A 14495-nucleotide genomic window follows, 5' to 3' on the forward strand; every position below is an offset into this window, starting at 1 on the left:
GTCTGACAGCTCGACCGAACGCAGCCTTTCAGCGTCCGGTCGTTGAGTGACCCAGCGTCCGGTTAGTAGACCGACGCCAGCATCATTTCGACCAACTCCATTTCAACTCTGACTTCTTCACCCTTGCTCAAATGTGCCAATCACCAAGAATTTTGCATCCGGCGCAATAGAAAATAGACATTTCATTTTCCCGAAAACGCCGAGACAGACATCCGGAGAGAGGGACCCAAACCCATCTCAACCCTGCAAACACCTTGTGCATATGTGTTAGCATATTTTCACAAATATTTTCAAGGGTGTTAGCACTCCACTAGATCCTAAATGCATATGCAATGAGTTAGAACATCTAGTGGCACTTTGATAACCGTATTCCGATACGAGTTTCACCCCTCTTAATAGTACGGCTATCAAACCTAAATGTGATCACACTCTCTAAGTGTCTTGATCACCAAAACAAAATAGCTCCTATGGTTTATACCTTTGCCTTGAGCTTTTTGTTTTTCTCTTTCTTCATTTCAAGTTTAAGCCCTTGATCATCGCCATGCCATCACCATTGTCATGCTATGATCTTCATTAGCTTCTCTACTTGAAGTGTGCTACCTATGTCATGATCACTTGATAAACTAGGTTAGCACTTAGGGTTTCATCAATTCACCAAAACCAAACTAGAGCTTTCACTCGGGCTCATCGGTGGAGGAGGAGCTGCCCTCGGAGCCCGAGGAGGAGGACTCCCACTTGCGGCGCTCCTGGAGGCACCGGTGCGGCGGCGGGGTGGACGGAGCTCACGCTGAAGCCCCCCTCAGCTCCCCCTCTCTGCTATGCTTTTGCGTTGTCCGAGAGACGACGCTTTTTTGCCTATCGATTTGCCAAGTACCCAAAATGGCTGCTTTGGATGCATCCTCCGTTGGAGCGTGATTCTAAGATGCAAAACATTGTGCACAACACATTTTGCGTTTGGGTCACCCTTTGCCTACACCGTTGGAGACAGTCTCACGTCACGGGCGCGGGCATCGGACGCGTGGGAGTGGCCCCCGCCTCCGCGGTGCGTCACCTCCTCCACGACTCCACCCTCCCCCCAAGTCCCAAGTCCCAAGAAGTCCCAACCCGCATAAAACCTCGTTGTCCTCGCAGTCTTTGAACAGATTAATCAGGCCTCGTTTATTTTCTCTCCTAAAAGTTTAGGCCCTATCCTATCAAATATTTAGACAAATACATAGAGTATTAAATATAAACAAAAAAAAATAGCTAATTGCACATATTGCAACTACTTTACGAGACGAATCTTTTAAACCTAATTAGTCCATGACAATAAAATGCTACATTAACACATGTGCTAATGATAGATTAATTAGGCTTAATAAATTTATCTCACAGTTTACCGACAGATTCTATAATTTATTTTTTATTAGTATATGAACACCCCATGCGACACTCCTATATGACACCCAATGTGATACTCTAAAATTTTACACCTTAAAATTAAACAAGGCCTCACTCACTTGTCATTTTCGGGTTTATTAGGGTTTAGGCCTTGTTCGGCACAACTGAGCTTTACTAATGTGAGATTCTCTTTAATAAATGGGTATCAAACTCAAAATGGACAGTAAGATACTTAAAATCGGTCTTGAACAGACTACGTATATGTGAGACCTGTTTTGAGTTGCCTGAAATATGAGTATTCTCTCTCCTAAAAATCTATTTGCACATGGAATTTTTTTTTGTCACATTGTTGGAGAAGATGTCCCATGGGTGCAGTGTTACCAAACGCCGAAAGGTTGTTGTATTTTGGTTGTCCGAGTTTGGGGCTGGGAGCTTGCCATTCCTGCCGCTTGTCCACTCGCGGTGGCCGGTGACCACACCACTGAAACCCACAGCCCTTCGGAGCCAGCGGCGATGAGGAAGGGCGGCGCGGTTGGCGCCGGGCCGGCTCCCGACCGGCAGCCGTCCTCGGATCCGCGCCTCCCCGGGGCCACCCCGCTCCTCGCCCCGCCGCGCCTCGTCGGATTGCGTAACCATGGGCGGGCGACGGTGCTACGGCGGCGAGGGCTGGGGTTGGGAACCATCGGGGCGGGGTCCACGGCGGTTCTGGTCGGGGCCGTGGTCGGCCGACGCGGGATCTGAGCCGCCAGTGGTGGATTTTTCTTCTAGCCTTTTGGTTGCCCATATTTTGGTTTGGTACGCTCCATGTCTCCTCCTGCTCGTCCTTCTCCGCCTCGTCCTCACCGTCGTCGTCGTGTGTTTGAATGCGATTGCACTCTTTCTGGTATGGTGGTAGTACTTATGTGTGTATATTTGCACATCCCCTGAACCCTAAACCCTAGATCGAATCGAGGCTGTGCACGGACCATTCTCTGGATCGGCTGTCGCTTCACACCGCCACTACTACGGTGCCGCCTCGCCGCTGTTCCATTGCCTGGCATCGCTTCCAGCAGGGGCTGGGAACCGTGCGGTGACGCTTGATGCGGCTTCCGAGTCGGGTTTGGCCTGCTGCGCTGCTCTCATTCGCTACTCCTGATGGATGAATGGATTATGGATGGATGATGGACCATGAACACACTACCCCTGTGGTGCCCTGATGCGCCGCAGTGGTGTTCTCCTTCCCTGTTTCCTATGGGATATTTAACTTTTTGCCATCCTCTCTCCTTCACCCCTGCCTTGTCTCCTTCGCCTTCACCCCGCGAGCTCTCTCTCTCTCTCTCTCTCTCTGTCTCTCTCTCTCTCTCACCGCCGCTGCCGCCAGGAGCGGACCAGTAAAGGACATGGGTGAACACATGTATGCCTGATAATTTTTGCAAAATGATCGAAGTTAGCAGGCATAACACATGTGTACTCTTATAATTGGATCAGATCTGAATACAGATGGCTTAAGTTTGGGTGCTCGGTTTCGCACAGCAGGAAGGCAAGAGAAGGGATGGGCAATTGGGCATACCTGGTGGGTGCTCGTTGCCGGCAAAGGGCCAGGCGAAGGACCCAACAAATACATGGGTACCTGCCGTAGGGTTGGCATTGTGTGCTGTGATATGCTTTGCTCCGAATGATCCTAGCCCTTCTGCTCCTCATCCTCACCACCTCGATGCGTTTCGATGGGCAGTGCAAAAGGGATCAGGATATGTGGTGAGATGAGATATAAAGACGCGGTCTGACTTGGGCAAAGTACCCAAGTGAAAATTTATTTAGGCCAACCATGTTGGACATGGAAGTGGACTCAGACTGATGGATGGGGTGCTGATGAGGGGCGATGATGTTCAACCTTTTCTGAATTGCATGCCATTGAGCAATTGAGGCACCTGCGAGCATCTAATTAGAGCTAACCCTCTCACCTCTTGAAGCCTATTTTAATCATTCCATTTTGTTTGTGGTTCTGCCTAGGATGGTCATTCGGATATGTGGCAACCAGCACAGTTCCACTTACATTGGGATGAGTAAGTTGTGCTGCAAGAGAAGGGAGGGTTTGGTTTCTATGATTGAGCAAAGGTGATGCTGAGCCCTTTTTATATGGCTTATGCTGCGATGCTTTATGACTCTTGAGTGGCTATGATGGTTCAACTTTCCATTAGAGAGCTTCTGCACTCTACCATCTTCTAAGCTGGTACCTGGGATATTTTATTCCATTTGCTGCTTAACTAGGATGGCTTGTACATTACTACTTCCGTACCAAAAAGAATGCAATTCTGTCTATGCATCTGGACAAGCATTCCTTTTGGGGCAGTGGTAGCAACAAGTAACCAGTTCTGTGGCCATAAGAGCAAGTATACTAACAGGCTGTAAGAGAGAGAACAAGAGCGAGAGAGATTGCATTGTGCTTCCACTATAAATTGCAGTTGGTATGTTGATAATGGTTAAATCTGAGCCACTCAAGTTACCTTTTATATATTCTAGTACCACCATATGAAAACCCGCCTCCCCACCCCCGCACCACCACCACACTACTACCATGACAGTTTAATCTGCTCTTTGAATTGGTTCAAACTTTTATTCTGTTTTTTATTTGCACTCTTGCGCGCTCTTTTCTCCCAGTACTTTTGTGCTCTTTTGCATGTCCTGTTGATGCTGTATGCCTCTACCCTGATCTAAGGCTGTTCTTCACTTTCCTTCCTGCTGGATTTGAACCTGGGACCTGGGTCAATATTATTGGGACTACTATGCGAAGTCAGTTTCATCTCAAGTTCCTACCCAAGAGCATCTCCATTGGTTCCCATAAAAATAGTTGGTAAATCGATGAGTTTTTCAAGTGGCTAAAAAAAGTTGGGAGCACATTTGTTGGGTTCCTCCAACAGTTTCCAAAACCTTGCTCCTATGCATTCCTTTGTTTTTCATATATTTTGTTGTCGCTTGTCTGTTGATATTCCTTTCTTGTTTGGAACTGTTCTTCAGTGGCTGTGATGTCAAATGCCCCAGCCCCATAGAGCTTTTACTCTTTAGCATGCTGAATCGTTACCTTTGGTATTTTGCTCAATATGCTGCTAAACTTGGATGGCTTGTACCATATACAAGCAACCAGTTTGCAACTTATTGTTGTCATTGTTGTTGTGGTGTAGTAGTAGTATATATATATATATATATATGTATATCTAAATGAACAATCCTACTCAAAAGTTCATTTAGAGAGGGATGGAGGGAGGAGTCCATGTTTCTTCTACGAGTATTGTGTTGATACTGGGGCAAATCTGAGCCATTCAATGTGATATTACTCTTTCTGTTCCGTCATATACTTCCGTTTACGATTCTATTTCATTCATGTATCCTACCTTTTTCAGTGATTTCAACTTGGGACCAGTATCATGGTACTATTTTCTATAAATTTGGTCAAACTTGGCTAGTTTGACCGGCACGGATCCCATAATTGCATTTCTTTGGGACGGAGGAAGTACCTCCATCCAAAAAAGAATGTAATTCTATCTCTGTTTGCTGCTTAACTAGGATGGTTGTACCTTAGAGCATCTTTAGCAGTCACCCAAAAAATATCCCAAAAGTTTTTTTTTCATCCTTAAAAAAATCAAGATTGGGAATGGTTTTACCAAACTGTTGGAGATGCTCTCACTACCTGTGTCCAAAAAAGAATGGCTGTATGACTTTCTTTTTGTTTTGTACTCCCTCCGTTCCAAATTGTAAGTCATTTTGGCTTTTCTAGATACATAGGTTTTGCAACTATCTCTGTCCAAAAATAATGCTGTTCTGTCTCCGTTTGCTGCTTAACTAGGATGGCTTGTACTTACTACTTCTGTTCAAAAAAAGAATGCAATTCTGTCTAACCAACTGGACAACCATTACTTTTGGGACGGTAGTAGAAACAAGTAACCAGTTCTGTGGCCAAGAGAGACAACGGGAGGCTACATTGTGCTTCCACTACTGTGGTTATGCTGATAATGGTTAAATCTGAGCCACTCAAGTGACCTTTTCCTTATAGTACCACTGTAAATTTGCATTGGGAACCCTGTCCTACTCCTTATTCTTCCCCATGTCCTTCCACCTCTAGATTGGCTGATTGATACGCTCACGTATATTTCCGTGCGATTGGATCGATTTTTCCAAGAGTGGAAAGACTGGGAGTTGAGATAGGGAGTTGTTGGAGAGCAGTTTCTTTCAGTCTTGCCTAAAAACCAAGATTGGGAGTGGGTTTGGAAACTCCTGGAGATAAGAACAAAGAAACAAAATTCGAGTGTATGATTCTATTTCCTTCATGTATCCTACCTTTTTCAGTGATTTCAACTTGGGACCAGGATCATGGTACTGATGGGACGAGTTTGTCAGCTTTGATTTGATGTCATATAAGATTCTTGACTTGGGTAGATTTGATGCATAGATTCGTGTTTTTGGTTGGGATGCCCAAGCTTGATTGGATGTATTGCTCATTTTGTGCTATTCACATGTGAGCAGGCCATTTCTTTCTATGTTCTGTTCATGCGCGTATTGATTGATTTTCCCAAGATTGGAGAGGCCTTTCTTTCAAGCCTGCCAAAAAACTAAAATTGGGAGTGGGTTTTGGGAACTATTGGAGATGCTCTGATTGGGAGTAGCGGTCTTCCGTCTATCTTCGCTGCTGATGGATGGTTGGAACATGAATACTTCTCCTGATGTGCTGCAGTGGTGATCTCCTTCCCCTGCAGTTGCCTCTGGGACATTTTACTTTGGTCTTGCTGCTGTTACAGCTAATCTGCTCTTTGAGTCCATTCATACTTTTATTCTGTTTTGTATTTTGTACTCTTGTGTGCTTTTATCTGCTTGTTCTTTTGCGTGTCCTGTTGAGATGCTCTACCGTGATCAAAGGCTATTCTTCTTCACTTGCCTTCCTGCTGGATTTGATCCTGGTACCTGGGTCAATGTTTGTGGGACTAATATGTAAATGCCCATCAAGAACGAAGCCATAAAATTCCAATGTGGGGCAATGATCAACAACCATGGCTGACATAAGCACCTTTGAGCAACCAAGGTTGCTATGGGTGCCAAACTGGAATCCTCCCTATCCTCTCTTAGAAACCTTTTCAATTATGTTCTATGATAATGGCTTTGTCCTTGGATGGTCATGCCATTCCATGTGTGATAACCAGGACAGCTCCGCTTATTGTATTAGGAAAAGTTGATCTGATGATAAGAGATGATGGGGATACGGTTAAATGATTGAGCAAAGGCGAAGCTGAGCCCCCCTCTACAACAACAACAACAAAGGCTTTTAGTCCCAAGCAAGTTGGGGTAGGCTAGAGTTGAAACCCAACATGAGGCCCCCCTCTCTTCATTTTTTTTTGTTGAATATGTTGTTGCCTTGTGTTTTCTTATCTAACCTACATATTTTCTGACTTCATTTCTTTTGCTGCATTTGTCTAACACCAATCATTTACCTTTGGATTCTGTTCTTAGTAGGTTGAGATGTTTCCTAGTTTCTGATGTTGATTCTGCTATATTTGTTTGCAATGGCCTTGTTTTGCTTGTGCTTGAGTGATCTTCTATTGCTTCTGAAGAGGAAGGTGTTCCCTGAATGAAATGATCCATCAAAAGCCATAGATGTTTTAGAAAATCTGAACTTTTTTTATTAAAAATTAGCATTTGTAACAAGTGTTTTAGAAAATTGGAGATTACTGGATCCTACCAAGGGAAAAAATGGAAGTAAAATCTGGGAAACCTTGTAGTACAAAGTATTTATAGAAAACTAAAAAGTGGTCAAAAGTAATTAGTGTTTTGAACAGAGGTCGGTAATAAAATCCTGAGTCTCTTTATGCGCCCATTGAAGCAGGATGCTGGTCACATTTGGGCCGTGCTGGGCCTCATCGCGGAGCACACCTCACGTCACGGGCGCTGGCCGCGGACGCGGCAGTTCGTCACCTCCTTCATCCTCCCCCGAAATCCCAACCCCGCATAAAACCTTGCCGTCTCCAACCAGATCATCACTCACTCGTTAGTTTAAGTGTGAGGCCACCACGTGTGGGCTGCGGCGCATGCGAGGCAAGCGTTCTATGACTATCCCTCTGCCATTCCTGCAGCTTATTCACTCGTGGCGGCTGGTGACCACAACAGTGAAATCCACAGCCCTTGGAACAAAAGCGGCGATGAGGAAGGGCGCCGCGGTTGGCGCTGGCCCGGCTCTTGACCGGTGGTCGTCCTCGGATCCGCGCCTCCCGGTGCCACTCTTGTCCCTGCCCCGTTGCGCCGCGTTGGATTGCGGACCCTTGGGCTGGCGACTGCGGCGGCGGCGGGGGCTGGGGTTGGGGACCGTGGGTGCGGGGTCCACGGCGGTTCTGGTCGGGGCCTTGTTCGGGCAACGCGGGATCTGAGCCGCCATTGATGCACCTTTTTCGAGCCTTTGGTTGCGAATGTTTCGTTTTGGTATGCTCTGTCTCTTCCTTGCTAATTATTCTTCCTCACGTCCTTCCACCTCCAAATTGGCCGATTGATACGCATGCGTATATTTCCTTCACCCCTGCCTTTTCTTCTCCGCGCTTGCGCTCTCTCGTGGCGATGACTGTGCGGCCGCTGCCGCCGCCCTACTCCAGGTGCCTAGGTCTTGTTGGGCCCTTCGCCATGTCTTAATCATAACCGGGCACTTTGCCGGCAATGTGACCACTTGCTGCAAAAGCTGAAGCCTTGGACCTTTTCAGTGTTGAGAGACAACTGATTAGTTCCCATGGTAGGAAGGTTAATCTCCAGCTAGATAACAACTCGTTGGTATCTATGAAGGCTATGTCTTACAACTTACAGAATCATGTTAAACAAGGAATTAGCAACACAGCTGGCAATGTTTGTGCCATTTTCACTTCCAGCTCCTGCTGTAATAAAGTCAATTCCGTCTTGGGCAATCCTGTCTCTTCCCTTGCTGTGCCAAACTGAGCAACAAAACCCTAACTTAAGTTATTTGGCTCTTTGTATTCGGATCTGATCTAATTACAAGTGTGTACATGTATTATGCCTACTAACTTCGATCCCTTTCAAAGATTATCAGACATACATGTGCACACTAATGTCTTTTACTGGATCTGCACCTGTGGTTCTGTGTGCTTTGATCTAAATGCTTCTAGCCCTTCTCCTCGTCCTCCCCACCTCGGTGGCATTTGGATAGACAGTGCGAATGGGATCTCAGGATATGTGATGATGAGATATAAAGAGTTGTTTTTTTTTTGGCTTGGGTGAAAGTACCCAGTGGCCATTGCAAGTAAAATTTACTTAGGGTGACCGTGTTGGACATGGAAATGGGCCCGAACGTGTGAATGAAGTGCTGACGAAGGGCAATGATGTTCCACCTTTTCTGAATTGCATGCCATTGAGTGATCGAGGCAGCTGTGGGTATCTAATTAGAGGTTACCCTCTCCCCTCTTGAAGCAACTAGATGCGATGTGCACAACCAAGAGGTAGGCGTGTTGCTCTCAGAGATTCACTGAGTCTGGGGCTGGGGTCCTCTAATCATCCCTTTTTTGTTTGTGGTTCTGCCTAGGAGGGTCATTTGGATATGTGACAACCAGCATAGTTCCACTTACATTGGATGAGTAAGTTGTGCTGCAAGAGAAATGATAAGTTGGTTTGCATGATTGAGCAAAGGTGATGCTGAGCCCTTTTTTTATGGTTTATGTTATGATGCTTTATGACTTCCCTTTTTGTTTTGTACTACTTGAGTGGCTATGATGGTTCAAATTTCCATTAGAGAGCTTCTGCGCTCAGAAGGAGCTGTGCTTGTTGTCTATTTTTATGAGAGACCTCTGAGCTGGTATACCATACAATTTACTATTTCCGTCCAAAAAACAATGTGATTGTGTCTCTGTTTGTTGCTTAACTAGGATGGCTTGTACCTTACTACCTCTGTCCCAAAAAGAATGCAATTCTGTCTTTGCACCTGGACAAACATTCCTTTTGGGGCAGTGGTAGCAACAAGTAACCAGTTATGTGGCCATGAGATAGAGATGTTACATTGTGATTCCACTATAAGTTGCACTTGCTATCCTGATAATGGTTAAATCTGAGCCACTCAAGTGACCTTTTTCTCCTAGTTGCACTATCTGAATACCCACCTCTCTCTCTCTCCCCCCCCCCCCCTCCATCTCCCACCCACACACACACACAAAACAGAATAAAAGTTTAAAGCAATTCACAGAGCAGATTAGCTGTCACATTCGCTACAAGTAGGCCTCGACGAGAGTGCTAAGAGACAGTTCTGGGAAGACTTAGATGGCCTGGCTAGAGCTATACCTAGTAGTGAAAAGCTTTTTATAGGAGGAGATCTTAATGGGCATGTAGGTACTACAAGCGCAGGTTTCGAGGCAGTTCATGGAGGTTTTGGGTATGGTAGTAGGAATCAGGAGGGGGAGGAAGTTCTGGACTTCGCGGTAGCTTTTGACCTGATGATAGCCAACACTTTCTTTAGAAAGAGAGAATCTCATCTAGTGACCTTTAGTAGCGGACAACACTGTAGCTAGATTGACTTTGTCCTCGCAAGAAGAAAGGACAAACGAGCATGCTTGGATTGCAAGGTGATACCAGGGGAGTGTGTTGTTTCTCAACATAAGCTTTTGGTGGCAGATTTTCGTTTTTAGGTGCGTGCCCGTAGGGATAAACAAGCTAAGATTGAAAGAACAAAATGGTGGAAACTGAAAGGGGAGACGTCAGAGGTATTTAGGGAAAGTGTTATCAAAGAGGACTCTTGGAAGGAAGAAGACGACATAAACAATATGTGGGACAAGATGGCAACCAACATTCGGAAGGTAGCCTCAGAGGTGTGTGGAGTAACCAAAGAAAGGGGACGTGAGGCTAAAGATACTTGGTGGTGGAACGAGGAAGTCCAAAGGGCTATTAAGGAGAAGAAAGAATGCTATAGACGCTTGTACCATGACAGGAGTGTGGACAACATAGAGAAGTATAAGGTGGCAAAGAAGACTGCAAAGCGAGCTGTAAGTGTGGCAAAGGGTAGAGCGTACGAGGATCTTTACCAACATTTGAGTACGAAGGAAGGAGAGAAGGACATTTATAGGATGGCTAGGGTTCGTGAGAGAAAGACACGGGACTCCAACTAAGTGCATTAAGGATGACAGGGAGCATCTCTTGGTAAAGGAGGATGAGATCCGACATCGATGGCAAGAGTATTTTGACAAATTGTTCAATGGTGAGAATATGGATACAACCTTTCAGTTAGATGACTCTTTTGATGACACCAATAGGCGCTTTGTGCGGAGAATCCAAGAATCTGAGGTCAGAGAGGCGTTGAAAAGGATGAAAGGAGGTAAGGCGATGGGACCGGATGGTATCCCAATCGAGGTGTGGAGATGCCTCGGGGACATAGCTGTAGTATGGTTAACTAAGCTGTTCAACCATATTTTTCGATCGAACAAGATGCCTGATGAGTGGAGAAGTATATTGATACCGATCTATAAGAATAAAGGGGATATTCAAAGTTGTACAAATTACCGGGGAATTAAGTTGATGAGCCATACTATGAAGCTATGGGAGAGAGTTATCGAGCATCGCTTGAGAGCAATAACGCGGGTCTCTATGAACCAATTTGGTTTCATGCCCGGAAGGTCAACCATGGAAGCCATTTTCTTAATAAGACAAGTTATGGAGCGGTATAGGGAGAAGAAGAAGGACCTACACATGGTTTTTATTGACTTGGAGAAGGCTTATGATAAAATACCAAGGAATGTTATGTGGTGGGCTTTGGACAAACATAAAGTCCCAACGAAGTACGTTGGGCTCATTAAGGACATGTACAACAATGTTGTGACTAGAGTTCGAACAAGTGATGGAGACACGGATGGCTTCCCGATTAGGATAGGACTACATCAAGGGTCAGCTTTGAGCCCTTATTTGTTTGCTTTAGTGATGGATGAGGTCACAAGAGACTTACAAGGGGATATCCCTTGGTGTATGCTTTTCGCGGACGATGTAGTGCTAGTTGATGAAAGCCGGACAGGAGTGAATCAGAAACTGGAGTTATGGCGGGAGACTTTGGAGTCCAAAGGTTTTAGACTTTGTAGAACTAAAACTGAGTATATGAGATGTGACTTCGGCACTACTACTCGGGAGGAGGAAGATGTTAGTTTGGAAGGTCAAGTAGTGCCTAGGAAGGATACCTTTCGATATTTAGGATCAATGCTACAGAGGGACGGGGATATTGATGAAGATGTTAGCCATAGAATCAAAGCAGGGTGGATGAAGTGGCGGCAAGCGTCTGGTGTCCTATGTGACAAAAGGGTACCACAGAAGCTAAAAGGAAGTTTTATAGGACGGCGATTAGACCTGCTATGTTGTATGGTGCAGAATATTGGCCTACGAAAAGACGACATATTCAACAGCTAAGTGTCGCGGAAATGCGTATGTTGCGTTGGATTTGCGGTCATACAAGAAGGGATCGAGTTCGAAACGATGATATACGTGAGAGATTAGGGGTAGCGCCAATTGAAGAAAAGCTTGTCCAACACCGGTTGAGATGGTTTGGACATGTGCAACGGAGACCTCCAGATGCACCGGTGCGTAGTGGAATCCTAAGTCAGGATAGTAACGTGAAGAGAGGCAGAGGAAGACCGAAGTTGACTTGGGTAGAGGCAATAAAAGGAGACTTGAAAGGATGGAATATCCCCAAAGACTTAGCCTTAGATAGGAGTGCTTGGAAGACAGCTATTCACGTGCCTGAACCTTGATTGCTTCTGTTGGGTTTCAACTCTAGCCTATCCCAACTTGTTTGGGACTTCGCTTTGTTGTTGTTGTTGTTTTATTCTGTTTTGTACTCGTGTGCTCTGTTCTTCTGTGCTATTTTGCATGTCCTGTTGATGCACTACCCTGATTTAGGGCTGTTCTTGCCTTGCCTTGCTGCTGGATCTGAACCTGAGACCTTGGTTAATGTTAGTAGAACTAATATGCCAAGTCAGTTCCATCTCATAAGTTCCTACCTGAGTGCCCCTCAATAACGAAGAAATAAAATTCTATTGCGAGGCAATGATCAACAACCATGGCTGACATAAGCGCCTTTGAGCAATCAAGGCTGCTCTGGGTACCAAACTGGAATCCTTGCTTTCCTCTCTTGGAAATCTTTTCAATTATGTTCTAATGATAGTGGCTTTGACTTTGGATGGTTATGCCATTCTTCATGGGTAATAACTAGGCTATCTCCACTTGTCAGAATAAGTTTATCTGGTGAAAAGAGATGGTGGGGATACAGTAAGATGATTGAGCAAAGGCGAAGCTGAGCCTCCCCCTACTACCCACCCACCCATACACACCCCAAAAGAAAAAAAAAGATAACACTGACTGGGATTTCCTTCACGTTTTAGTTTAATTTATGTTGTTGCTTCTTGTTTTCTTATCTAAGCTACACATTTTCTAACTTAATTGCTTTGTTGCATTTGTACTACATGCAGTTACCGTTGAATTTCGTCCATTTTGAACCGCTAACGGGACGGGGCAAAGTGGGTTTTATGGGTTGGGTTCGAATGTGGGGTTAGTTTGGATAGGTGGGAACAGATTTTATTAGTTTGCAGGTCGGGGCGGGTTGAGTCTACTCCATATGCGGGTTGGTATGGGTACATTCAGCCATGGGTTGTCACTATGCTCTCGGCTCCTGCATACGCATAGAAAGCTGGCACCATCACCTTCGCTGCTGCTGCACACGACGTCTCCAGTGGATCTAGGTGTGCCTCACTGCCTCTTCTTGCTACCCTACTCCACTGGGTCCGCATGATCCCATTGACCTTCACTTCCCCTTCTCATTCCCCTTCCGAAATTTTCCATCTTGATTCATGCTAGGGTTTGAGTGCCTGCTGCGGTCTGGCTTTCCAGAGGTGTCGGGGTGCTTCTTGCTGCGTGGCCATGGACAGAGATATCTAGGAGTGTAGGACCTCGTCAACCTGATCCAGAAGTAACATGACAATCTGTGTATTTTTTTTTTATCTCTGACATTTCATTGATAAATACACATTACTGAAAGCAACACCCTAAATGCTAATTAATATGTAGGAAAATAGTCTAAACCAACAAATATAGTCCCTCCGTCCACAAAAGAATGCAATTATGGGATGCGTAGCAGTCAAATTAACTCAAGTTTGACCAAATTTATTGTAAATAGTATAGCATTTATATCTCCAAATAAATTTAACTAATCTACTGGTGCTTATTTTGTATCATGATTGTTAGTACTTTTTTATATAAATTTAGCCGAACTTCAAACTGTTCACTCCTCCAAAAGTGAGAATTGCATTCTTTTGTGGATGGATGGCGTAGTTCTTAGTGTAATGACAGTGTAGCCTGGCATTTCAGATTGCATGAAAAACATGGTGTGGCACCGCATAAACAAATATGTTACCTTGTCTGTCACAATTTGCTGTTGGATCTTGGAATAGCTGCATCAATATTGAACATTGAAGATAGTTGTTTTGCACTCATGCTTGCAGTTTGATTAGTTTTAGATTGTTGTAATTCCATCTTAAAATTTAAATGAATCTGAGTGGGTGAGGTTTGCCTGTGTTTGAGGGATGTTTACTGCTCCTAAAGAGGGAGGCTGTTCCTTGAATGAATTATTCATCAAACCGCATGAATGTTTTGAAATATTTGATTTTTTTATTTTAATAATAGTGAATTGTGAACATTTGTTTGTTTCTGTAGTTGAACAAGAAACATATCAGATGCAGCAGCTCTAATTTCTGTTTCGAGAATGTGGGGAGCAAGGGAAGTGAGTGATGTGTGATATATTGGAGAGTCTACGAATGATTTGTAGCATTACTATGTAAATTTCACTCTGAACAGCCTGCTTCGGCATCATAGCCTTAGGGAGGATGACATTTCGCTACTGGTATTGCGATTGAGTTGGATTAGCTATTGCTTGTTTTTTGATTTTTTATGTTGACCGGGGCGAATTGACATCTCGCATGGTGAAGAGTCGAGTTGCTGCTGCTGGCAATTTGTTTGACAACGACCTTTCGGAGATCCCTGCTGCAAATTTTGGGATTTCGAGGACAAGTATGCCAAATTCAAGATGCTAGATGTATTGCTATATTGTTCTTTTATATGAAACTAAAGGCTTGTAGCAG

At 44.8% G+C, this 14495-nt stretch overlaps 1 long non-coding RNA gene across 1 annotated transcript; it reads left to right on the forward strand.

The window, feature by feature from the left end:
* Positions 1-1779: 1779 nt before the first annotated feature.
* Positions 1780-14279, forward strand: LOC136522967 (uncharacterized). Its single transcript, XR_010776022.1, has 3 exons — positions 1780-2175; positions 4076-8837; positions 8921-14279. It is a non-coding gene; the product is annotated as an uncharacterized lncRNA (long non-coding RNA).
* The last annotated feature ends 216 nt before the right edge of the window (positions 14280-14495 follow it).

The sequence above is a fragment of the Miscanthus floridulus genome, chromosome 18 (assembly GCF_019320115.1).
Source record: "Miscanthus floridulus cultivar M001 chromosome 18, ASM1932011v1, whole genome shotgun sequence".
Classification (NCBI taxonomy): Eukaryota; Viridiplantae; Streptophyta; class Magnoliopsida; order Poales; family Poaceae; genus Miscanthus; species Miscanthus floridulus.